Source organism: Myotis davidii, unplaced genomic scaffold, assembly GCF_000327345.1.
Source record: "Myotis davidii unplaced genomic scaffold, ASM32734v1 scaffold41, whole genome shotgun sequence".
NCBI lineage: Eukaryota > Metazoa > Chordata > Mammalia > Chiroptera > Vespertilionidae > Myotis > Myotis davidii.
In genome coordinates, this window is record NW_006292344.1 from 1255006 (window position 1) to 1279369 (window position 24364).

General features: G+C 40.1%; 1 protein-coding gene across 6 annotated transcripts in view; it reads left to right on the forward strand.

Annotated features, from left to right (window-relative positions):
- The window catches only part of LPP (LIM domain containing preferred translocation partner in lipoma), a 653115-nt gene that overhangs the window by 126883 nt on the left and 501868 nt on the right, over positions 1–24364 (forward strand). The window contains exon 1 of one of the 6 annotated variants that reach the window (XM_015565378.1): positions 21635–21683. The exons of the other annotated variants lie outside the window; for them this stretch is intronic. The gene's annotated coding sequence lies outside the window, so the exon portion shown is untranslated. Of the gene's footprint in view, positions 1–21634; positions 21684–24364 lie in introns of those variants that run through there. 6 annotated transcript variants of the gene reach the window in all.

Genomic DNA, 24364 nt, shown 5'->3' on the forward strand with positions numbered 1-24364 from the left:
ACCTTCGCCATTTCCTGCTCCCTCCTAGGCAGGTAATGAGTAGGAGTTTTAAGTTTCACTGTTTGATAGCATCACCTCCTCTGCTTTCCCAGAAATTATTCCTCGAAGTATGACTCGAATCGTTACTCTGTTGGGAGATGTCTCAGTTCAGAGCTGACTTTCTTCTCTGGTTATTTACTGTAGAAACAGTGGCACTGGTAATTCAGAGGTGGCCCAGTCAAGAGGAAAGAACAGGGCCTTCAGGGTTAGGGGCCCTGCCATTAGACACCTATGAGAATTGGGCAAGAGAATCTACTCCTTTGTGCCTCCACTTATTCTCCTAACAATTGGGGGATCATGATTCTCATTTGGTAAACTTCTTTTGGTAGTGTTTTGCAAATCACAGTGTTGGTCATAGCACAATAACGATAAAACAGAGCCCAGACTCAGTATTTTCTATGTGTGTGAAGCAGTAGAAGGAGGTGGTGAATCAGTTAGCACCTGTGGGTGGTGCGATCGCTATATAATGGAAAGACTAGCACCTGCTTTTATGGGGTGTGGTCTTGGAATATTTGGTTAAATGACTGTGGAATCTACTGATTGCTTGGTTCTACCCTGCCCTGTGCTAACCACCATTCCCAGCATTCCTTACCCCCCCCCCCCCCCCCCCCCCCAAAAAAAAACTCCCCCCCCCCCCCGCCCCAGCTATGGGATAAAGATCTTGTAGCTCCTTTATTATTTTGGGAGAATTTCTGAATTTACAAGCTGCCATTTCTTCATCTGCAAAATGGGGGTACTAATCAGCTTAGCTTTGCCTGCGTTATGAGGATCAGCTGGAAGAAAGGGACGTGAAGCCTTTTTGTAAGTTCTGTTGAACTCTTTGCATTTTGGGAGCTCCTTTTGGCTTTCTTTTCCCTTCTTTTGATCTCCAAAGGACATCTTTGGTCTTGAAAAGATGAACTGAGACAGGGGAAGAAACGGGTTTGTAGAGGAGAGTGACTTTCCAAGGCTCCAGAGTGAATTAGAGTTCTGGGATCATGTCCAGTTCTGTCAAATATCACCATTCAGTGCAAGCCTGATTTGTCCATGACTGAGACCTACCCAGGGGGAGATAGAAACTTCTGGAAGGGTGTCGCTCTTTGAAGCCTTGGAGGGGTTGGAAAAGTCTTTGGTGTGGCGGCTGCTGCTGGTGTTGAGATTCCTGTTCACGGCCCCTTGTGTCCAGCAGTGACTAGATACTTGGGTATTTGGGTTTTGGGTGAGTCAACAGGCCCGTGACCCAGAGGATCTGTGGTGCTTGGCAGTGGCTGGAATGAGTCAGAGGGCAAAACTCTCGACCCCAGAAACTGTGTCCTCTGGACAGAAGAGAAAGTCCTCTCTGATCCTCAGTTGCTGTGCTTATGGCAACTTCTAGAGCAGTGGTTCTCAACCTTCTGGCCCTTTAAATACAATTCCTCATATTGTGACCCAACCATAAAATTATTTTTGTTGCTACTTCATAACTGTAATGTTGCTACTGTTATGAATCGTAATGTAACTATCTGATATGCAGGATGGTCTTAGGCGACCCTTGTGAAAGGGTTGTTCGACTGCCAAAGGGGTCGTGACCCACAGGTTGAGAACCGCTGTTCTAAGGAGTAGGATTTTTTCTTTTCTACTTCATGGGGTTGATCTGGAGATCAGAAGAGAGATTTTTTTTTTTTTTTTTTTTTTTTTTTTTTTTGGTAAATGATATTGCAGTATTCAGATATCCTTAGTTCCTGCTACTTAAAGCAGGCAGCTGATTTCTCTTTTTCTGCTCCCTCCCAGAGTAAATGTATTGATGCAAAAAAAAAGGAAACCAGTCAAATTCCTCAGGGCAGTGGTGAACAGTCCAGTCTTTTCTTATTTGGTGTCTTTGTACTGAAGCCTGGACCATTTCAGAGATCTATTGGGGATACACAGGAAGGAGGGGCCAGGTAAATGAAGCTCATTTTCCAGAATCTTAGGTTCCTACCTGACATATCTGCCTTGGCTTATCACATTTGATTCTTCAGACACTGCGGCTTGGGCCCCCTTTTTTAATGTAACACGTGGAGACTTGCTTCTCAAGGAGACTTGATCATTGGGGTCTAGAAGGTCCTTACTTAGGAAGCTGCAGTTCTTTGCAGGATAGCAAATGAAAGATGTTTTCTAGCTCTTTGGCCTTGGGTACGTCCTATTGCTAATCCATGCTCATGCACACATGCTTATGCACATTGAGGAAAGGGCGAAAATCGAGATGAGAAGCCAGCTCTTTGGATCCTCAATTCCCTGTTCTTTCTGACACATTCCTTTTTCCTCCTGTCAGGTGAAGAGAGAAGCCAGATGGCTTGACAAATGGTTCTTGTTGCTGTCAAACCTGCCTTCCCTTTCTGTTCAGACAGACAGCTCTTACCTTCCCTTTCTGGGGAGATTGGGAGGGTTGGGCAGAGAGGGAGGGAGGTGAATGAAGGAAGGAAAACACTTTATTGCCCGATTCTTTATGTGGCAGAGGTGACCAATGAGCTTCTGTTTTTGTGTCAGGAAACAACTCAAGGGCAATGAGCAATTGTCACCTTGAATTTGAAGCACATAGAGGCCTAGAAATGGCAGGTTGTATTAGGAGACAACATTGATTTCATATATATTCATCTTAAAAAAAAACACATGTGTTTTAGATGCCATATCCATAAATTCTAATAAGGCTGTCTGATTCCAATTTTCAGGTGAGATTAGCATTTTATTGAGTATTTTATCTGTCAGATTCAATACTGGGTGTACCATCCTCCTAGGCTTATTAGCATAATTGCTGTGCTTAAGCAACAATAAAAAAAATCAGCAGTAAAATAGCAGTTAGTGCAGGCAATTTGTTGTCAAAAGCTTTTACTTAAGGACAGTTCTATCCTGTATTTATTAGCATGTTAGGGTTATAATTTATTTTTATTTTGAAAAACAAAAGGTGGGGGGAAATTTTTGCTTTTTTTGTTTTGAAAATAATAGAGAAATTAAAAATCACTGCCTCTCTGCAAAATTGTCCGCATCCCTTCTTCCTTTGTCGAAAGCAGCCTATGATTGGAATAGGTTTCACTCGTGAGGCATGTTGCTCAGACAAAAGTCCCTCTGCACTGCATTGGAATAAACCGGTAGTAATGCCCATTTATATTTGTACAGATGTTTCCAAAACACTTTCACATCTCTTTGTTGCTCAAGTCTCACACCGGTCCAGTGAGAGCTCCATTCTGGGAACAGCAGACTGAGTTGAAATGACTTTTTCAGGATGAGGCAGAGCCCAGCTGTGAGATCTGCTCTTCCAGCCCACAGGCCTGTGGCTACATTGCAACCCTTCACACAGTCACCCCCAAATCCTGGTGTGGGTACTTACTCCTGCCCTGTGTTGGTTTTCATCCTAGCTCTTTCTCATGTATGGGTGTGCACATGCACATGTGTGCACACACACTGTACACACAGACAAGCATTTCCCCCCTCAAATTTAATGATGAACTCTTGCAGCTGGTTTTCTTTTGATGTCCTCATTGAAGTAATTCTGCAATATAATTTTTTTCTTAATATCAAATGTCTTCCATTTCTTGCGCTTACAATCTCTCACTCTCTCTCTTTCTCTCTCTCCTGACTCAGAAAAGCACTTGTGATTACCATCTGTGAAGGGCCTAGTGCAAAATACATGGTCTCATGAGTAATGTGGCAATCTTTAGATAAGACAGAGATAAGATTTAAAAGTGTGGAAGGAGATTGGTAAATCTCTTTCTTTATTTCTTGAGAAATGTATTAGAAATAAATAAGAACATTAAATTAAAGCTTTTTAGTGTGTAATTATGGGTGGTAATTTCCAAATTAAAGGTAAAATTTGGGACGAGAACATACAACTGAAGCTTCTAAGCTTTCAGGAAAGTTATCTTAGCACCTTAGATTTTCTTCCCTTGGTAAATGCTCATTGCCTCTGAGCTTCTCTAATATGTAAGGTGGTGTGCTGGCCACTGTAGGGTTTACAAACTAGATCAAACAGGGCTCTGACTCAAGGCGTGTTCAGACTATTAGAGAGGATATTGACAATAAATGAACATAATTTTTGTCTTTGAGCAGCTTTTATCTGACAGAAATGCTAGTAGTAATTTTTCTTAGATTGTGCCATTTAATCTCAATGTTTCTCTTACTTATTCATGGAATTAATTTTTATTGAGCACTTATTATGTGCCAGTCATTGACAGTATTTCACATGTTTCCTCTCACATAATTTTTATAGGAATACTATGAGATTGTAGCAGGTACTATGATCCTTGTTCTCATTGGTTATCTGAGGAAACAAGCATACAGAGAGGGTAACTTGCCTAAGTCGTACAGCTAGGAAGGGATGGAACTGCTCTGGTCTTCCTGTCTCCTGTTCTTCCTACTGCACCACTTGGCAAAAAATGAATGAATAAATAGATGGGTAGGTGGACAATGCTAATGATGAGTAGATCAATATGTTTTTATTGATTTCATAGAGAGGAAGGGAGAGGGAGAGAGAGATAAAAACATTGATTGACTGCCTCCTGCAAGCTCTTACTCGGGATCGAGTCTGCAACCCAGGCATGTGCCCTGACTGAGAATGTAACCAGTGACCTCCCAGTACAAGGGATGGTGTTCAACCAACTGAGCGACACTGGCCAGGTAGAGGACTGTGTAATTTCTTGATAAAGAGCTGGTGGATGTTTATAAAGAGCAATAAACTTAAAATTCGATAGGGGCCCAAATCCTCACGTTTCTTATGTTTATAAAAACCTCAGTTAAATGATCTCATAATCTCAGGGCCTTCCTTTGAATTAGGGATATTAAAATCTGTCTCTCGTTGTCATTGTGAGAATAAATCAGAAAATGTATGTGAGACTCTCCAAAAGTGCCTGGTTCACGGTGGGTGTTCGGCCAGTGTCAGAAGTAACCCGTGAACAGGCAGTTTTGGGTAGTGGTTAGGAACAGCCATGGAAGCCAGACTTTGGGCAAACTTCACTTTTCCTGCCTCAATTTCCTCATCAATAAAATAGACTTCCCTCATAGGGTAATTGTAAGGGTAATAAAATTTGTGAAAAGATAAGTTATGTTAAAAGTATATGTACAGCACGTTTACTAGTAACAGTGCCCGACAGCAGTGTGTTAGCTCTCATTGTTCTGTGTACTACAGTGAGGAAGGGGAGCAGATAGAAAGTGAACAGGCAGGATTGTTTTAGGACACTGGCCTGTTCATTCAAGGACAGCGAACCAGTTTAGCCTTGCACATGAAAGTTGCATTTGCACAGCCACTGATGACCTTGGAAACGTTCCTGGCTTCTCCATCCTTGACTCTTACTCATCTGCAGGGGATAGTGAGAGAGTTAACTGCAGAGGATGGGGTGTGTTTGGGGAGGGGAAGGCATCCACATCCTTGATGAGCTTGTTCATAGAGAGGTGCCAGGTGGCTACTGAGGGTGAGTTTGCTGGTCAAGGTTGGCCTGTAGGCTGTAATTTTTTTGTACCATCCTCGTTTTGTCTCCTCAGTCTGCATGTGCCTGGGTCCTTTCCCCAGACCTGTCTCCCATTTTCCTTCTCTCTAGAAGGCTTTGGTACACTGGGGCCATCTCTGCCTGAGACTGTTTCCCCTGCATCAGAAGGAGGGGGCGGTGGGCACTTGGCATACCATTATGTGAAAGGTGATACACTTAACATATATTTCACACACTTTCAACAAAGAAGAATGCACTCAGAGACATTTAATTTTAAATTTGTGCTCCTGAGGATAAGCTGGAATATTTTTTCAAGATCTTGGGCTTATTGTCCTAAACAACAATTATCTTTACAAGGCGTGGTGTGTGTGTGTGTGTGTGTGTGTGTGTGTGTGTGTGTGTGTGTGTGTAGCTTCCTGGAATTGGTAGTGTTGATTTTGGGGGTGTTTCTTTGGCTTATTCAAAATAGAAACAGAAAGGTAAAGTGTTTGTTCATGTCATTTAAACATGTCTTTATAGGAAAAGACATTACGATAATACCTTACATTGTACATGGGGCTTGGTGGTTTTCAAAGCACTTAAATACACTTTTTTTTTTTTTAATGTGCATCTTATGCTCTCCCTATGAGGTAGTCAAGGCAGAGCTTATTATTTCCCTTTTAGAGACTATGTAACTGAGGTTCAGAGAGATAGAGTGAGTTTCTTAAAGCAGTGGTGGTTGCAGACCCTGAACCTTTAACTCTGGGGTGCTTTCTGCTTTGCCACCTGATTTGAGTGAAATGAGCTCATTCTTACCAAGCACTACCCAGGTTACATAAAGTTGTAATAAATCTCAAAGACACTTACCTTTACTTTCCATAGGTTAAAAAGTTAACTATAATTTGATACAAATTTGTTCCTTCCCCTCTGCTCCCCCAGGATAAACAGCAATGAATTTCTAGGGCTTTCTGTTAACCCAGATTGTGTTTTTCAACATTAAATGTCAAAGTATTTCCTGAAACTTGCTTTAATGAATAAGAAAGGTGAACACAAAATTCCTTTTTTTGCATGAGGTCATTAGGAAACAGGATGTGCGAACTTGCTGTAGAAATCTGAAGAGGAACACTTGTACTGATGTGCAGGCTAGATGAGTATATTACAGACGGTTTCATGCTGGTAGAGATCTTAAGTGAAAGAAGTTCTCATTAAGTGTGTCAATTGGTTTGCATGAAAAACGAATAATCTGTTCCATGAGTTGGATCCAAGGGGGGTGGGGGGGAGTGTTATGGCCTTATACTCCAACAACCAGAAGCATGAGTTGGACCTCTAGTTCTTGCAAGGTGTCCTAATCTGGAAGCTCGGGTGTGTCCTCAGAATACAGAACAGAGGAATGGAAGATGCTTTTGAGCTTCTTATGACTGAGAGTCAACACTGTGCTTGCTGGAGGTGGGAAGGACTGAGTTCTTTCTGGCAAATGTCTTGGAGCCCCTTAGTCACATGGCACCAAATAAGTCCACTGATGTATTATTAGCTTAATGTACTGGCATGTGGGTTAGGTCACATGTGTTTTGGAGGTCTATTTCTTTTATTCGCACCACATGGTTTCTTAGATGACTCCTTTTGAGTGAATCACCAGTTTGCTGACAGTGTCTTGAACAGGCTGCTTTAGAAGGAGGCAGAAAGTGTTTCGGTTTGGACAGATGACCCCCTTGACTTTCCACCTTTGTTGGTTTCTTTTTCGATCTACATCATCTGGTGATATTATTGATGTGGGTGCTGAAATTGGCCCTGATTTATGCCCCAGATACAGATCAGCTTGGACCTTTTTAGGACACAGATAGCTATGTCCATGTTCCCTCTATGTTTCTCATGTAATAATTAGCATTCACCCTACAAACAAGGCCAGAATGAAATCACTAGCATGGCTGAAGAGTCCCTTCTCTGAGTTTCTGTCACATGCTTAATTCTTTTTCTTCTGGCATTGGTGTGTCTTGTGTTTGTTGTTTTGGTGTCTTCTGCTACATTTGAACTCCTGTAGGGCAGGCATCCTATCTTATTAATCACCATGATGGTGCCTGGTATATAGTAGGTGCTTTTAACTAAGTAGTGGATCATTTCTTAAGAAGCAGAAAGAGATGGTTTTCCTTGAGAGAGAGAGATGGCTGCAAGGGTTGCTTCTTCAGTGCATTCCCAGCACGCTTGGCACCTTGGAAAGTCAGAGATGAGACACCACAGCTCCTTCCTTGGGCAGCCACAGTTCAGCTATATCATGTCAGGGAGAGCACTGCATATACTGTGAAACAAGGCATGCATGGATCATCCTGATGGGATTTGACTTTAGAATAGCTTCAAACAGGCTCTGCTCCCTCCTCTCACATTTGAAAATTCCCTATCATTGCCCCACTTTCTTCACAATTGTAATGGGATAGTCATGAATGGACCATTGAGGGTATAAGCAAATTATCTATGGAGCTGAATGCAAAGTGCTTTGCTATTCTTTGGTAGATGGGAGTCTATATATTTTTAAAAGGCAGATTGCTGAGTGGATAAGGAAAATGTGACACCCCCACAAAGAATATTATTCAGCAATGAAAAGGAATAAAAGTACTGATATATGCTACCATATGAATGAATCTTGAACATATTATGTAAGTGAAAGAAGCCTGTCACAAAAGACAATATCTTATATGATTCCATTTATATGAAATGTCCACAGTAGGCAAATTCATACGTCTATAGAGACAGAAAGTGGATTTTCGGTTGCTGGTAGGGCTGGGGTGGGGGATAGGGACTGACTGCTAAAGGGTATGGGTTTCTTCTGGGTATGATGAAAAGTTCTTACTAGTACATTAGATTGTGGCAATATTTGCACAACTCTGTGAATATACTATGACTAAATTTTAGACTTTATATGAGTGAATTGTATGTTGGATGGTTTTATCTTAATAAAGTTAGTTAAAAGTGAGTGCATTTCAGTCTATAAGCTCTGAGGGGTCAAATAGTTTATAACATAATTCATTTGGCTTGTTTTGGGCCAAGAAGTCATGTGTACTTAATAATGATGACCAGGCCTAAGGAAAACCTGATAACACAACCAGAGCTACCAAACTTGACATCTATTTCCTCCCAACTTCATGCACAATTATTTTCAAGAACTTTAAAATTTGTACTTCCAGAAATGTTGATCAGTGAGATACTCAATAAGAAATAACAGGGTACTGACAGCCCTGATTGAGTAAATAGGCGCTTAGAGTTGTGTTCCTGGTTTGCTTGTCAATACAAAAGGAATGTGTGATTATGTTGAATGATGGTTAATTTCTTTATCCACCCATTTTAAAAATAAAGATGTACGTCTGGAAGACAGGTGCCCAGGGCAAAAGGAGGCCTGCAGCTTTGCTAGCGAACCCCAGAGAGGAACAAGTTCCTATTTAGGAGTTGGCCTTGGAGTCCTGGCTGATTTTAGGCTATAGCTGATGAATTAGCGAACTGGGGCTAGTGCTATACACAGGATTTTTCATTTTCTCCTGTTTTGTGTTTTTCTGGATAGCTTTCCCCCTCCTCCTTCATGATCATTGTCCCACCCTCTTTGACTAACTTGTGTGGAAGTGTGTAGAGGCTGAAGGAATGTCGTGCTTTTGAGCTTCTTATGTGAACAGTTCCTACACAAACATTTCTCTTTGATTAAGTATCCGGTGAAACCAATTCACATGAACTCCAATTAAACTTTAATGAACAAGTGGGTGTATTAATATCAGCTGAGTAATGCAGGCAGCACGGATTCCAGTAAGTGACTCACTTCTCTGAGCAGCTCATTCCCCATGCACGGTTAGAGTTACTAGAAAGCTTCCAGCTATATTTGAGTGGATCTGGTCTGGGCCTTGTAATTCTAGCAATCCTTGGGGCTTATTATTCATCTGCTGACAAAACCACAGTTATCCAGATCCTTGTTTTCAGAGCAAGGATTGGGAATGGGGAGACTTGTTCATATTGAGTAATTAGGCCTTTCATGGAGCAGTGCCCATGTGGACTTTTATTTTCTTCATCTTCCTTTTTTTTTTTTTTTTAAGTGAGAATTCTTTTTCTCCTTAAACCCAGGGGCAGTGTAAGTGAAGGTCAAGGCAGTGAAGGTGGAACCCTCTGTTTTGAACTAAACTTAACTCTCCTGAGTCTCACTTTCCATCCTCATCTGCTCTTTGCCTCAAGTCCACAAGCATCCCCATTGTCACACCAGAGACAACAAGATCTTGGAATGGAGAGCCTTTCTGAAGACAGACCGTATTCCTTTCAGAGGGTGATAACTGTACCTTCTTCCTAGGAAGGATTAAACAAGATAGTTTCTTGCCTGAAGCGTAGACATTCCCAGTCAATGTTAGTTAACTTGTGCCCATGGAGGAGGGCTGGGAGGAGAGTATGGGGATCAATGGGGCTCAGTCCTTGACAACAAAGGAACTTAGACTCTCCTAGATATTTGTCTTATACTTAAAAAAATGTCTGTAATTACAGAATGATAAGGACCAAAATCTTGGAAGAGAGAATGAGCTGTGAGGATCCAGGGAATGTAGAGATCACTGTGTTGGAAGCATCTGGGAAGGCTGGATGATCTTGGCTAGGGAAGTCAGGGTAGGGGGAATGAGCTAAGGGTTTGGGAAAGTAGCTTGAGGGTGAAGGCAAAGGCCCACACATACCCATGCACAAGGTAGGTACTTTTAGTGTGGTTAGAATAGACAATGTCTGGGTTTGAGGGGCTAATTGAGACTGAACTTAGCCTCTGCCTTGGCTCCCAGACTGCAGTCTTAGCTCTGTTTGCTGTTCTGCCTCCCATTCCATGGTACCCATCTAGAAATCAGTTGAAAGTAACACTGCAGCCAGGCAGGTGGAGGTAAAGGTAGGTGATAGAATGGACTTTATTTTATTCATGTATGTGTTTGTTTATTTACTTACTTATTTTTAAGTTGAAAGTATTATTGTTTTTGAAAGTATTACATAGGTCCTCCATTAACCTCTTCCAGCCTGCTCCCGGGAGTGGGAGTGGACTTTAAATCTGTTAGCTCAGTGGGCTTGCTAACACAGCATTCCTGAATAGTCATTTACTCTACTTGTGACAACTTCCTCATAGGAGACTGTGCCTGTAAAACTCCTTACAGTGAGCAGCAGGGCATATATCCATTCAGCCTTAGTAACTCCCAAGGCTGCAAGGAAGGGGCTGTGTTGCACAGGCCTAGTTCCTTCTCCAAATTCAATAATTGGGTAACTCACCTCCTCCTCCTCTGTGGATGAGACAGGTGGAGGGAGAGCAAGATGAAAAGGCAGAAAGCAAGGTAGAAAGGAAATGTCTGCCACTATGAGGAGCCTTGCCCCCATTTCTCACTCAGATCCCAATAGGGTCCCTTTAGGGAAAAAAATAGGAGGCTGGAAGGTAGAACAGGGCCATATTGTGGAAGTGAGGGACAGTTTGATGAGCAGGGAAGGATGTAGTTCATTCAGGCTGACTAATCCACTTAGGAAATACCAATTGAGGGACACACTAAATAATTCCAACTGGAGTAAACAGGGCCTGTTAAGGACTCTGGTGCAAGAATCAGTCTCCATTTCACAGTTGAACACTGAGGGGTTCGGACATCGCACGTGAATTTCAGACTCTGCTTCTCTCCCAGACTTCTGTTTAGAGAATGCAACAGGATAAAGAAATCCGTGGTGTAAAGGCATGAGTTCCATAGTGATAGCAGAGGTGGGAGAGTCCAGTTGAATAAATTTCATCTTTTGAATTTTGGATAAACCAGAAGGAATTCTTGCAAATCAGGAATTGAATAGACTAGTGGTCGGCAAACTGCGGCCACTTTGTATCTTCCACAAAATACCACATGCGGGTGCGCACGTACAGTGCGATTGAAACTTCGTGGCCACACTCAAGGGGCCAAGGAGCCAAATGTGGCTCGCGAGCCGCAGTTTGCTGACCACTGGAATAGACTAATGATGTAGTTAGGAGCTATATGCTGCTTACAGAAAACAAAGGAATATATGTTAGATTTTAAAAATGTTAGTTAGGCCCTAGCCTGTTTGGCTCAATGGATACAGTGTTGGCCTATGGACTGAAGGGTCCTGGTTCGATTCTGGCCAAGGGCACATGCCAGGGTTGTAGGCTCGATCCCCAGTAGGGGGCGTGCAGGAGGCAGCTGATCAATGATTCTCTCTCATCATTGATGTTTCTCTCTCTCCCTCCCTCTCCTTCCTCTCTGAAATCAATAAAGAAATATATTTTAAAAAAATGTTAGTCAGTAGTTCATTTAGCAATTAGATCTAGGTATTTCATTACTTAACAACTTCCAAGAATATTATTTATTATTAGATATGGCTGAGGAAAGTCTGTTATTCCCATTTTATAGAAGAAGAAACAGTAGCAAACTTAAAGATCATTATCCAAAGATACTTTGATTAGCCACCTTAATCCTTCATTTTATATTGGGGATTTCATATTGAAGTAAGATTTGCTTATGGGTTTTCACACAATAACTGAATTGGACTTAATTTTGACATTCAAAGGAATCAGGGATTTGCAATTCCTTGTTTTGGCTGAAAGATTTGAAATAGAACTGTAGTAGCCGTGAGGCACCATACATCTTTTATTTGGGGCCTTTCACAAATTCCTTCCAATTCAGGGTTTCTCCAGAGCCTATTGTTCTTTCAACAATATGCAGAGGGCATCCTCATCTACTTTCACTTAGTGTCATCTTTTCAAGATAATAAGCTGAGTATATTGTATAGATTGATTAATTATCTTTCTTAAGGTGAATAATTGTGCAAGCCCATCTCTGTAAACCCAAATCCTGCCAGAATTTCTCTGTTTACCACACTCCAGGGCCTCTAAGTAGTTTTTCTTTTCTGGAAACCTTTGACCAATCACACTGCTCTTTTCTTGTTGTCTTGGAGACACCTATCTGTTACCCTGGTCGTTCTCTGGTCTTCTGTTCCTGTTGTCTACCATGAACACAGGTTACTTACTGCCCTCTTGATCCTCCTGGAAGCACTAGCCCAGATACTTCATTGCTTTGCTTTTCTTTGATTCTTTTGATGATGGCTTCAAACAGCAATTGTTGCACCAGAATTCAGATTTCAGTCTGCATCCCTAAATCTTTGGTTGTGGGCCTGGGCTTTTGCATCTTGAAAACCTTTGCAGGTAATTATCATGGACGCCCCTGCTTAAAAATCTACTGGTATCCGTTTACTTATCGTTTGTGGTACTTAAAGACTTTTCAAAAAAGACATTTAATCCGTTGATTCCTGGATGAAAAAGACACACCCAGGGTATGAAAAGAGAGTGAGTAGATCTCAGAAGGGTGTGGTCTCAGTTGGAGAGGAAGCTGGATGATGCTATGAGGGAACAAAGGCTCAGTGTCCTTACCATATGCTTTTTTTTTAATGCCCCAGGCTCATTCCTATAATGAGTGTTTATTTTGCCCAGCAATACTTTTGTTGTTCCTACACATGCATGCTGTAGGTTCTGTTCTTGAAGTTTCCACATGAGAGGGAGTAAGGGCAGGGGTGCTTAACTCAGCCCCACTAAAGTTTAGGTCTGTTATCAGGTTCTATCTTATTCAGTAGGTTCCAACCTTTCCACAAAGACCCAACTTCTCTTCTTGCCCCCAGACCCTAAGCAGGTCCACACTTTTCCTGTATATATTCCCTACATAATGACCATGTCTTATACCTTTGGTAATGAACCACATGTTGTCAGGCAGTTCACTCTTTTGTAAAAAGTTAGAACATACAGACTGCGACAGTTTGCTCACTGGAGGAGGTGAAATGGAGGTGAGTTCCTTCTACCGTCATTGCAACTCTCCCTGGGCTTTTTGAGTGTACTCTGTGGAATCAGTGTTATGACTTCTCAGTCATATCTTTCCTATTTTAAAACTGCAGAAGAATTGATCTTACCACCTTACTGGGGAGCATGTCATCAGTAAAGTCTGATGGAAAAACCTGTCTGATGGCTGGGGAGGGAGGCACCGACCGGGCAGCACTGGTGACTCATCCCAAGACCAGCTGCCTTTGAGCTGTGGTGCTTAATCTATGCTGACTCTAAACCTCCCTCCAAATTCTGCCAGCTTAAGCAGCTTTCGAATCTTAATCTCTGATTTCCTTATCTAGATCAGACTGTGTCTTTTTTTAAGTTGTGCCTGGACATCCCCTTAATAGGTTCAACTGGTCCCGTAGGATAATTGGCTTTATACTTTTATGGAAATAGCAACCATAGGAAATGTTATTCTTGAACAGAGTCTTCCCCTCCCACTGTGGGCGAGGTGTCAAGGGGCCCAGGTAGGCTTATATGTGCACGCTTTTTTTTTTTTTTTCTGAAAATGTGTGTTGTTGGTACTTTGAGGTAGAAAGGAAGCAAAAGAGTTTTTGAACCCCTTTAGGGAAACACACACACACACACACACACACACACATATACACACACACATACATCTAAAAAAACAAAATATTTTTCCTGAGATGAATGAATGGACATGTAGGGAAGGCACTAGGGTACCAGGGAACCTTGAGTCAGGGCCTCTGTATCCTATTTTGCTGTAGGATCTTGACTGCTTGGCTGTCGGTGGGGATCCTCGAACCCATCTCTCTGAGTTGTTGAATGAATCAGATGAGTTACTGCATATGAAAATATCCCTTACATGGAAAAACAAAACAAAAACCCTTCATATTTAGTGTCTTAACACACGTCCTAGTCTTTTTCCTAAAATAAAACTTTGTTTTTCAATTATAAAAGTTATGTACATCTATTTTAGAGAGTTAAAATGCAAAAACCATCAAACAAGCAAACAAAAAAACCCCAAACAACGAAGAGGCAAATTAAAACACCCATAATCCATCATCCAGAGATAACCACTGTTGCAATTTTACACATATAACCACTTTATTCTTTTTTAGAAAGGGACTGTGTGGTCCTTATACAAATTTAGTTTTACATTTTTTTTACATAGTATTATATTGTAATTATTTTCCATTTTATTAAACATTATTTAAAATTATACATTTTAGCCAAAACCGGTTTGGCTCAGTGGATAGAGCGTCGGCCTGTGGACTGAAGGGTTCCAGGTTCGATTCCGGTCAAGAGCATGTACTTGGGTTGCGGGCACATCCCCAGTGGGAGATGTGCAGGAGGCAGCTGATCGATGTTTCTCTCATCGATGTTTCTAACTCTCTATCTCTCTTCCTTCCTCTCTGTAAAAAATCAATAAAATATATTTAAAAAAATTATACATTTTAATCACTGCATAATGTTGCATTATGTGATGTATTTGGGTGCATTGTGATATATTTGACCATTGCTTTCATTATTAAGTGCTGTTTACAGAGAAGGGATCTTGCTTTCACACAAAACAGGGGCACTTGACATTGTTTTTGTAGTAGAGGAATTTGACATTTTATTTCATTTGAATTAATATGTATTAAACTGGAATGTAGCACTTTTAGTTAAGTTCTCAGTTCTAAGGTAAAGTTAGTCCTATAGAATTGTTAATTTAGAGAAAATTCTGACTGTAAAAAATACATTGGGTCAAGTTCTCTTAATTAACATAACACTAATTAGAGAAACATTGAAAAATAGTATGGGTAGTCTCATGACTGTACTGCATTAGATAAGTTGCCTTCTGCCTTCTGGAAAGCTTTTAATTTTCTCTTTTTAGGAGGATGTGGTAAATTTGTTTTGCCCAAAGGGTCTTTTCCATTGCTGGGGACATACATAATACTGTAGTTACCACATATTTGGATGTGTTGACATAATGATGAAGAGAGACCTTTGGGCATTTTTAAAAAATGGAGATTTAAGGAACAGTAATTTAGGAGAGGGAATTGTGCTAGTATTTCAGTCCTGAGGTTGATCTTTTCATCATGGATTTATGTTTTTGCCTCTCTATGCATTTCTACATGTCTGCTTAGCATCTTGTCAGCTACATTTGCTTAGGTCCTATACCTCTATTTGTTCATACTTCTATCCATCTATCCTTCCACCCATCTCTCTAGTCATCTTCCTCTGGCTATTCTTTCTTACCCTTCTCATTTACCTATCTAAATCTTCATCTGTCATCTATATCCTTCCATTCACCTATCCAATCTACCTGTAAAGTGAATGAAGACTATTTTAATGGGAGCATATTAGTTTCCTTATAGCATTTTAAAAAGGGAATCATAGTGGCCAAGGGCACAAGAAGGAGAAAGTGAAAATGACTGGAACTTGACCATTTTTGTTTCACTTTGAAACCAAGAGGGATGTTTAGAACCAGCCTGACTTTCCATTCTATGATGCCTCTTTTAGATGTTCTGAATATAATGCATTTTGAGGACTGTTGTTTCAACCAATGTTTTCTTAGAAATCAACCACCTGGAGATAGAATAAACAAGAGCTATTATATAGCTTCTGAGTAGTAAATTGAGAAGGGAAATAATTTTCTTCAGTTTGGGCTAAGGAAGAATCAAAGATGTACAAATGAAAACTTTCTAAATTTATTGACTTAAAAATATACTGTAACATTTTCAGGGAATTCAGATATATCATACGAAGGTATTTTTGAGATGCGGGGACCTGTGTTGCACTTGTTTTTGGATAAAATGGAAGGAATGAAACTAACTGTTACTGAAAACCTCTTGTCTTCTGATTCTGAGAACGAATTCTGATTCTTCGAGGTGTCTTATATTACTCACTTTCTGCAGATAGGAGGCAGAGGCTCAGAGAAGCTAAGTGGCTTGCCATGTTTACATGGTTAAAGAGTGGCACAGCTCTTGTGGAATCAGGACTTGTTTGACTCTGAAATGGTTACTCTTTGCAGTAAACTGTACTGACACTGTGCACAGGGCTTGTAGAACCTCAACTGGGTCTCTCTTCTCCACTTTGAATTTTATAGTTACTCAGATTCTGAAAAGGATCCTGCAAAGAGCGCAGTTATCAGTTCTTTTCTCGAAAGATGAGAGGGTTTGCACGTGGCCTTGATAAAAAAGACAGTTCTTAGGCTATGGATATTACTTTGAATCTATGAGCTGGACTTTGGTATTTGACAGAATGAGGTTTTCCTCCTGTGCAGCTGTGTGTTTGTGTTTGACTTAACCTGAGTCTCATTAGTCAGCTTGATCCAAATGACACAAAGTTCTCTACTAGATGCATCTTATGAAGGTAAACAAACCAGTGAAATACTTAACAATTCTCTCCAAACGTTTGTAAGCTCTGAAAGCCAGAAAAGACAGGTATTGTAATATGTTTTGCCAGGCCAGCTGTTAGGATCACAAATGAGCCTGAAATAGTAATGACTTTTGAATACACAGTAATTTATTTAGTTCTTAACTTTTCCATAGGTTTGAAAGCTTGCCACAACCTCCCTTTTTATTGTTGTAAACTGTAGCATTGCTAATAATGTGTTATTCTGGGTGGAAATTAGTTTTGGCATAATTAGATGCCAAAGATGGAGACTGGGTAAATGAGGTTCTGCCATGGGACTTGCCTTATGTGATTCTATTCTTAATTTCCCTCTTTATTTTATTCTTTATGTATATATTTTTCTTTTAAAATATATATATTTATTGATTTCAGAGAGGAAGGGAGAGGGAGAGAGAGAGATAGAACATCAATGAGGAAAGAGAATCATGGATGGGCTGCCTCCTTCCTCCTGCAGTCCCCACACTGGGGATCGAGCCCACAATCCGGGTATGTGCCCTGACCAGGAATCGAACCATGACCTCCTAGTTCATAGACTGATGCTCAGCCACTTAGCTACACCATCCGGGCTTTAAGTATATATTAACTGCCTATTGTCTACCAGGAACTGTGTTATGTGGGGAGAGTATATAAGAACAGGGGTTGGCAAACTCTTCTGGAAAGGGACAAGTGGTAAACATTTTGCCTTTGTGGTCCATGTTGTCTCTGTTACAGCTGTCATTCTGTGAGACAATATGTATAATACTCAACTCTGTCATACACAATATGTAAACAATTGATTGTGTCTGTGTTTCAATAACTTTTTTTTAACAGACACATGCAGTGAGCAAGATTTGATCTGTGAGCCACGATTTCCCAACACCTGTACTAGAATGTTCATGAAAGCGGTAAACTTAGTTTTGCTCATTGCTATGTAACCAATGCCTACAGCACTGCCTGGCATAGGGTAGATACTCCATACATATTTGTTGAATGAATGAACTAATGAATCAGACTCCTTCAGTGCTCTTTGAGATCTCATAATCCTATAGAGAAGATAAGAAATATATGTTTGAGAGTGAAGTCAGGTGGCATTTTAACTGGATACTGAGAGATAGGTAAGTGAATGTCATCAGCCAGAGATGGAAGAAACATAATGCAGTCAGAAGACACACATAAAAGAGACAAGAAGCAGGACATTTCCGGTGAATAATGCATAGTTCAGTTGTTCTGTAGTAGGATTTCCCTGACTTGTCTGATTATTGAAAACACTTGCTGTTAATAATACAGATTCCCAGCACCCTCTGTGGAGGTTCTGTTTCAGGAAAGATAGTTTGGCTAATACTAGTTTATAAAATAAAGATTTGAAAGGAAGTAGTAGTGAGAGATGACACTGGAAAGATATACTAGGGTAATTTCTGATGAGAAATAAAGTATTTACCCAACAGAACCAGTATTGGCTATGGCAGCTGGTCCTAAAAATGCCCCATATTCTGTATGACACAGAATGGGCAGGGAACCCTGGTGGAAATCCACCCTACTCATCAGCCTGCCTTTCTATGTCCCCTGTAGGAGTACTTTAGCCTTTGTGATGAAATGGCATGTTAGTCAGTTGTGTAAATTATGATGAAAATATCACATTGTGTGTAGCTACTAGATTTATTGCTTTTGGATCTCTCAGTTGACAAACATCTAAGAGGGCAAATGGATTGAAATGACACAGTAGAAAACTTGCTTTCTCTTGCTGCAAGTCCAGTCAGAAGGTAGTGGATTTATAGACTGACCACTGGTAAGGCCATGTGTAAAATATTTTAAAAAAAATATATATATATATATTATTTCAGAGAGGAAGGGAGAGGGATAGAGAAATAGAAACATCAATGAGAGAATCATTGATCAGCTGCCTCCTGCACACCCCACACTGGAGATCAAGCCTGCAACCTAGGCATGTGCCCTGACCTGGAATCAAACCGTGACCTCCTGGTTCAGAGGTCGACGTTTAACCATATGTCTCCTCTTTAAGGATGCAGAAAACAAATCTGAATTGTAGGCAGTGACTTGCTTAAGTTCTGTCACCAAATTATTGGCAGAACTAGGAATATATTGCAAATGCCAAGGTACTCAATTTAGTTTTTAGTTTTCATTGCATAGTGCCATGCCTCATTTATCAATAAAGTTTCTAATTTACATAATTTCTTTCCTTGAATCTCATAATCTTTTCCTATGCCTTTTCTATGCTGCTTATCATGAAATTATATCCTAATATCTTCTGAACAAGTTCCCCACTGTTACCCCAAATAAAGACTGAGCTCTGTTTCCCTGGAGAGCTTAACATATTTCCTGGCAGTTAGCATGTGTTCAGCAAATAATTGCAGACTTAAAATATCTTGAGCATTTTGTGCTTTCTTATGCGTTTGACTCAGGTTTCTTTATAGTTACATTGTCAGAAAAGTCAAGCTTTTTCCAAATTGCTGAAAGACAAAGATGCTTTCTCTTACACTCCCTTAAATAAAAAAAAATAGTTGCATTCCCATTATGACTGAGACCTTTCTTTAACAGCTCTTCTGATTGTTAAATGTCAGCAACTTCAAAAAAGAAATGTCAGTAAATTATCAAAGAAATTGCATATGTATTTGGATAGATGTATTTTAACTGACCACTTAAAATAAAGATTATAGCAAAATCCTGAGAAATTTCATATCTGGCACATTTTTCTCATTACCAGAACTTTTTTTTTTATTTCCCTTAGGAGGCTTAATTTTTATTTCTCCTGTGTTATGGTTTTATGTGTGCATTTGTTCCTTTCAGTCGATGGTGAGCAGCTTGAATCAAAGCTTTAAAAAATTAATCTCTGTACCCCCACAAAGCCTAGCTCTGTTAGTACTAATACTAAATATGCATTTGCTTAAAGAAACATGTTTAGAAAATGGTTAATCTTATCTTCTCTTATTCACTTAATTTACTCTTATTTTGCCTCTGACTTTATGCCTTGTTTTGTGCTTAGCATTGGGGTGGGCATATAAGAACAAACGCAAGATAGTTCTTGCAGGGAATTCTACTTTGGTTGGGGTGTTGACACACAACACATAAGCAGAATGTGATGGAGAAATCTAAGATAGATGCAAATAACCTGTATTAGACTCCAGAGGCAGGTTAATTCTGACAAGATGAAAGAGAGATCTTTTAGCAAAGAGACATGTTTGAGATGAGCCTGAATGTGTCTTGGTCTTCCATTTCAGTTATTGGTTTTCATCTTTTTCAACACATCACAACACACATGCACACATGTACACAGTAATATTTTCTTCTTTGCGCAACCTGTTTGACTATAGGTTTAAGAGTAGAGCTATCTTTACATGGGACGAAAGGAAAAGAGGAGCAGGTTTCATAAAGTCTGAAAGACACAGCTGCCAGAAGTTATTGGGATGGGTCCTTTATTATTTGTGTAATGGTCAGTAGGTACATTGGCCAGAGAGAGATATATACAGTAAGTCCCCACTTACTTGTCATCGATAAGTACTGTAGTTTTAAGCTAAACAACATATAATGAAACCAATTTTACTATAGGCTAATTGATATAAACAAGAATTAAATTCCTACAACATATCAAGGTTATAAGGAAATGGCATTGAAGGAAATTGTGTTATTTGAGGGCTTGTCCTATACTGTTCTAAACTAATGGTATTCTTTCCAAGAATTTTCCCATCTAGCTGTTGTTCTCTTCAATAGTTAAATTAAATTAACTAGGTCTCTGGGTGGAGGGAGCATAGTGTGATGGAACAAATTTCAACTTTGATGTCAGACAGCTTTGGTTCCATACCTAACTTTGCCATTTATTATTCATGTGACCCAAGACCATTGCTTATCCTTTTCAAGGTTCAGTTTCCTCATCCTTGAGAATGGTCATAATGGAAAGTACCTCACAGAGTTGTGGGATAAAAGGAGCTAATATTTGCTAAGGTCCTATTTCAATGCCCAGGACATGATACGTCATCCATCCACAGGGCCATCCATGTGAGTTATGTAAAAGTGTGAACACAGACACACTGCATTTGCAAAGTTAATACATAGAAATATCCTTGACTTCAACAAATAAATTCTTCTATTGCTTTTTTTAAAAAATACAAAGTCCATTTATCTAGCTTTTCTTTTTTCACTTTTGAGTCTTAGATACAGGAAAAATTTTGTTTTCCTCTTTACTATGGGAAAGATAACAGTGCAGTTGAACTGATGAAATGGGACTGGTCTTCAGCCACAGTCTCTGCATCTGTTTTGGGGAGAGAGCTGCAGGGTGTGGTGCAGGTCATGGAAAGCTTGAGAGAGCTCTCACTGAAAGAAGGGGAAGCTTGTCTGGTGCTAATCAGTTATTGCCACATGGGAATTCTTTGTCAGATTTTTATGTGAAATCTTTAATTTGTAAATCTTGGGTCATTAAAATATTTTAAAAATGCTGTAAGAGGTATTTCTTCAGGGAAGAAGAAAAATTCAACTTATGATCTCAGTAATATCCACTTTGGCTCAAAGCAACAGCAGAACAATTAAAAAGTCCATACTGTAGCCCAGCTGGCGTGGTTCAGTGGTTGAGCATTAACTTGTGGACCAGGAGGTCACAGGTTCAATTCCTGGTCTGGGCACAACCCAGTTTGCGGGCTCTACCCCCAGTGTGGGACATGCAGGAGGCAGCCAATCAATGATTCTCTCCCATCATTGATATTTCTATCTCTCTCTGTCCCTTTCCCTTCCTCTCTGAAATCAATACAAATGTATATATATTTAAAAAGTCCACACTGTACATGGAAAACAGAAGCCAATTTGACCTGCACCTCTCCAGTTCGCACCTCCTGTGCATACATATTTTAAAGTGATAAAGTAATGGTAGGTGATGGCCATCACTTACTAAGTCCTTTCCATGAGCTCTGCACTCTACTATGGATTTTACATATATCATTTAATTCTTAATAATCCAAAGAGGTATGTGTTACTGCTGTTATCCCATTTTGCAGAAAAGGTCACTGAGGCTCAAAGAGATTAAGTATGTTTCCTGAGATCCCACAGAAGATATGTAACAGGTGGGTTTCAAATCCAGGACTGTTCACCTTCAAAAGCAAGCATATCTGTGGTTCTCAACCCTGATGCTATGTTAGAATCACTGGAATACCCTTAAAAATACGGTTGCCCAAGTAAAGCTCCAAACTAAACAAATCAGAATATCTGGGTTGGGTGCTAGGCATGTTTTTTTTCTTTTTAATAGCTCCAAATCAATGAGTAGAAGTAATAGAGATAAAAACCTCTCTCCCTATCTCCTGTACCCCATTTTATTTTATTTTATTTTTTCTTTCACTCTGTTCGGTTACCTTTTTGTGAATTTTCTGCCTTCACCACAGGTTATATACTCCATGAGTGTAGGAATTTAGTCTTTTTGGTTCCTTGCTGTATTCCTACCATCTAGATTAGTGTCTGACATGTATTTACTCAGTAAATATTTATTTGAATGAATAATTGATCCTTCACTACAGGGAACTTACAGTGTAGTTTGGGACACAGATAACGCATATTTTGGTCCAATGAGATAAGCTGATAACAGTGATGGTCAAGCTGACTTCATTAAAACTTAGAATACTGCTGTTTATCTCGTAGATGTTAGGCTAAATTGTCTTGACATGTACTAAATGGACTGTGGGACACTTTTGGCCATCTGCAGTACTAGACTGGATCCTTTCTGGACTCTGGTGTGTGTGTGTGTGTGTGTGTGTGTAAATTGAGTAATAGGTGACACACTCATGTTATCTCTGTTTGGGCATACTTTTTTAGTGAGATTGATCAGGGTATATGCAAGGCATTCTGAGTTTTGTTACCCAAACAAAGGCCCATAGAACCAATTCAGGACTGATGGTAGAGGTTTAACCAGCCTACAGGGAATTCAGATATTCTCTTCTCTTTCTAGGAAAGCCAACTTCTGTAAGTGATGCTGCCCCTTCCATCTATAGCAGTATTTCTCAGCCTAAATTTATCAAAGACTCTTACGATGGATAATGTTAATAAAACAGCACACTCTGGGCTGTGACTGAGGGAAGGCAGGCTGAGGTTAAAAGGAATACTGGAAACCCATAACTCTGCTGCTTGTTCTCCCACTTAAAGTAAATGGGGGTGTGAATGATGGTATCATAGGGATAATCTTGAAGGAGTGCTTTCCTCTAAATAACAAATCATTTGGAACTTTTGGACTATAACAATGACAGGTAATAAATTACTTGTGACACATCTGACAGTTAGTGGACCCTGGTGATAGTGAAAATGCTCAGCCACTGCTGGGCCCAGGCATTGAACAATCAAAACACACCCCATCAAGTATGAGCTGATGGGGAGCCTTGCTGATGGGATCATCATGCATCATCAAGAAACAGTTAAGAGCCTGCAATGTGCAGAGGATCCAGACAAGCTCCGGGCAGAGCAGAATGGAAAACACCCTTCTTCAAGAATGATAAACTTGGGTTGAGGACCTGTTCTTACCACTTATTGCTGGGGTTCCTGGACAATTCACTTGCCCTTTCTGAGCCTAAGTTTCTTCTAATACATAGTTGGGGAGAATAATTTTGTAACCCTTTATTTCCAAGGTTTGATAGAATAGTTAAGCACCCATGAAGGGACTTTTCTAAATTAATCATCATCCCAGGTAAGGATTATTATTAATTAAGGGAATGGTGACAAATTATGTTCTTTCTTGAGACAGTTATAGATTAACCATCCCTGATTTCTCTGGTCAAATATAGTAAAAAATGAAGGTTGAGAGGACATCAGGAGGAAGAGGAGTTAAGAAAAAGCAGGACTTGTGCTCCTCCAGAATAATTATATCCTGTGGAGTCCAAAGATAAAATTTGGGCAATCTGTTTCATAGTTTGGGCAGACTGTTTAACACAATGAACTGGGTCTAAATAGGCTCATGTTTGTCTGATATTCATGAAAAGTGCCATGTTGGAGGTGGCCTGGTTGCTTTGAAAATGGGCTGATTTTGACAAAGGGGAAAGATTGGGATACATTTACTGTAAGTCGCAAGTAAGAAACAACAGAAAGTTGAATATTAGAAGAACTTGGCTATCGCAAAAACCACACACTTTCACATCAGTAAGACATGGAGTTCTGATCTGAATGAAATGTGAAACTGCTTGCAGACCACAGAGAGTAAAACAGGAGTACTTTTGTTTCATTATTAATACCATTGTCCTTATTTCTTTAAATGAGAATTGATAGCAGCCATAATAGAATCTTTCTCAAAGACTGAACACAGAAATAAAGAAAAATAAAACAAACACACAGAAACCTCACCCCACCATCACCACTAACAAAGCCCAATGCTCTAAAAGGTCGCATTGTCTCTAGCCACCCATTTTTAAGTCTCAGGTTCTAGACAGAGGGATCCGTGTTTCTATCAGGATAGAGTCTTCATTAACACCCTCCTCCCCCTTTGGAATATTGAAGGAGTTGTCAATTTGTCATACTGCATGAAGGGTGATTTTGTCATCTGTTGTTTGTGAGAACCCTAAGCAATGAATTTGTGTGTACCAGGACTATTCTTGTTCACAGGGCGGTGAGGCCAGGGATGCCTGATTGAGGGATGTGCTCTCTGGAAGTAAAGCCAGGTGACCTTTAAAGTACGAGGCCAGTCAAGTTCAGGGGAAGAGGCCCATGCTTTGCCAACATATGAGATATGGCGAAGTTTGTGGAATGGAGGCAGTTGACTTGAGTTTCCATC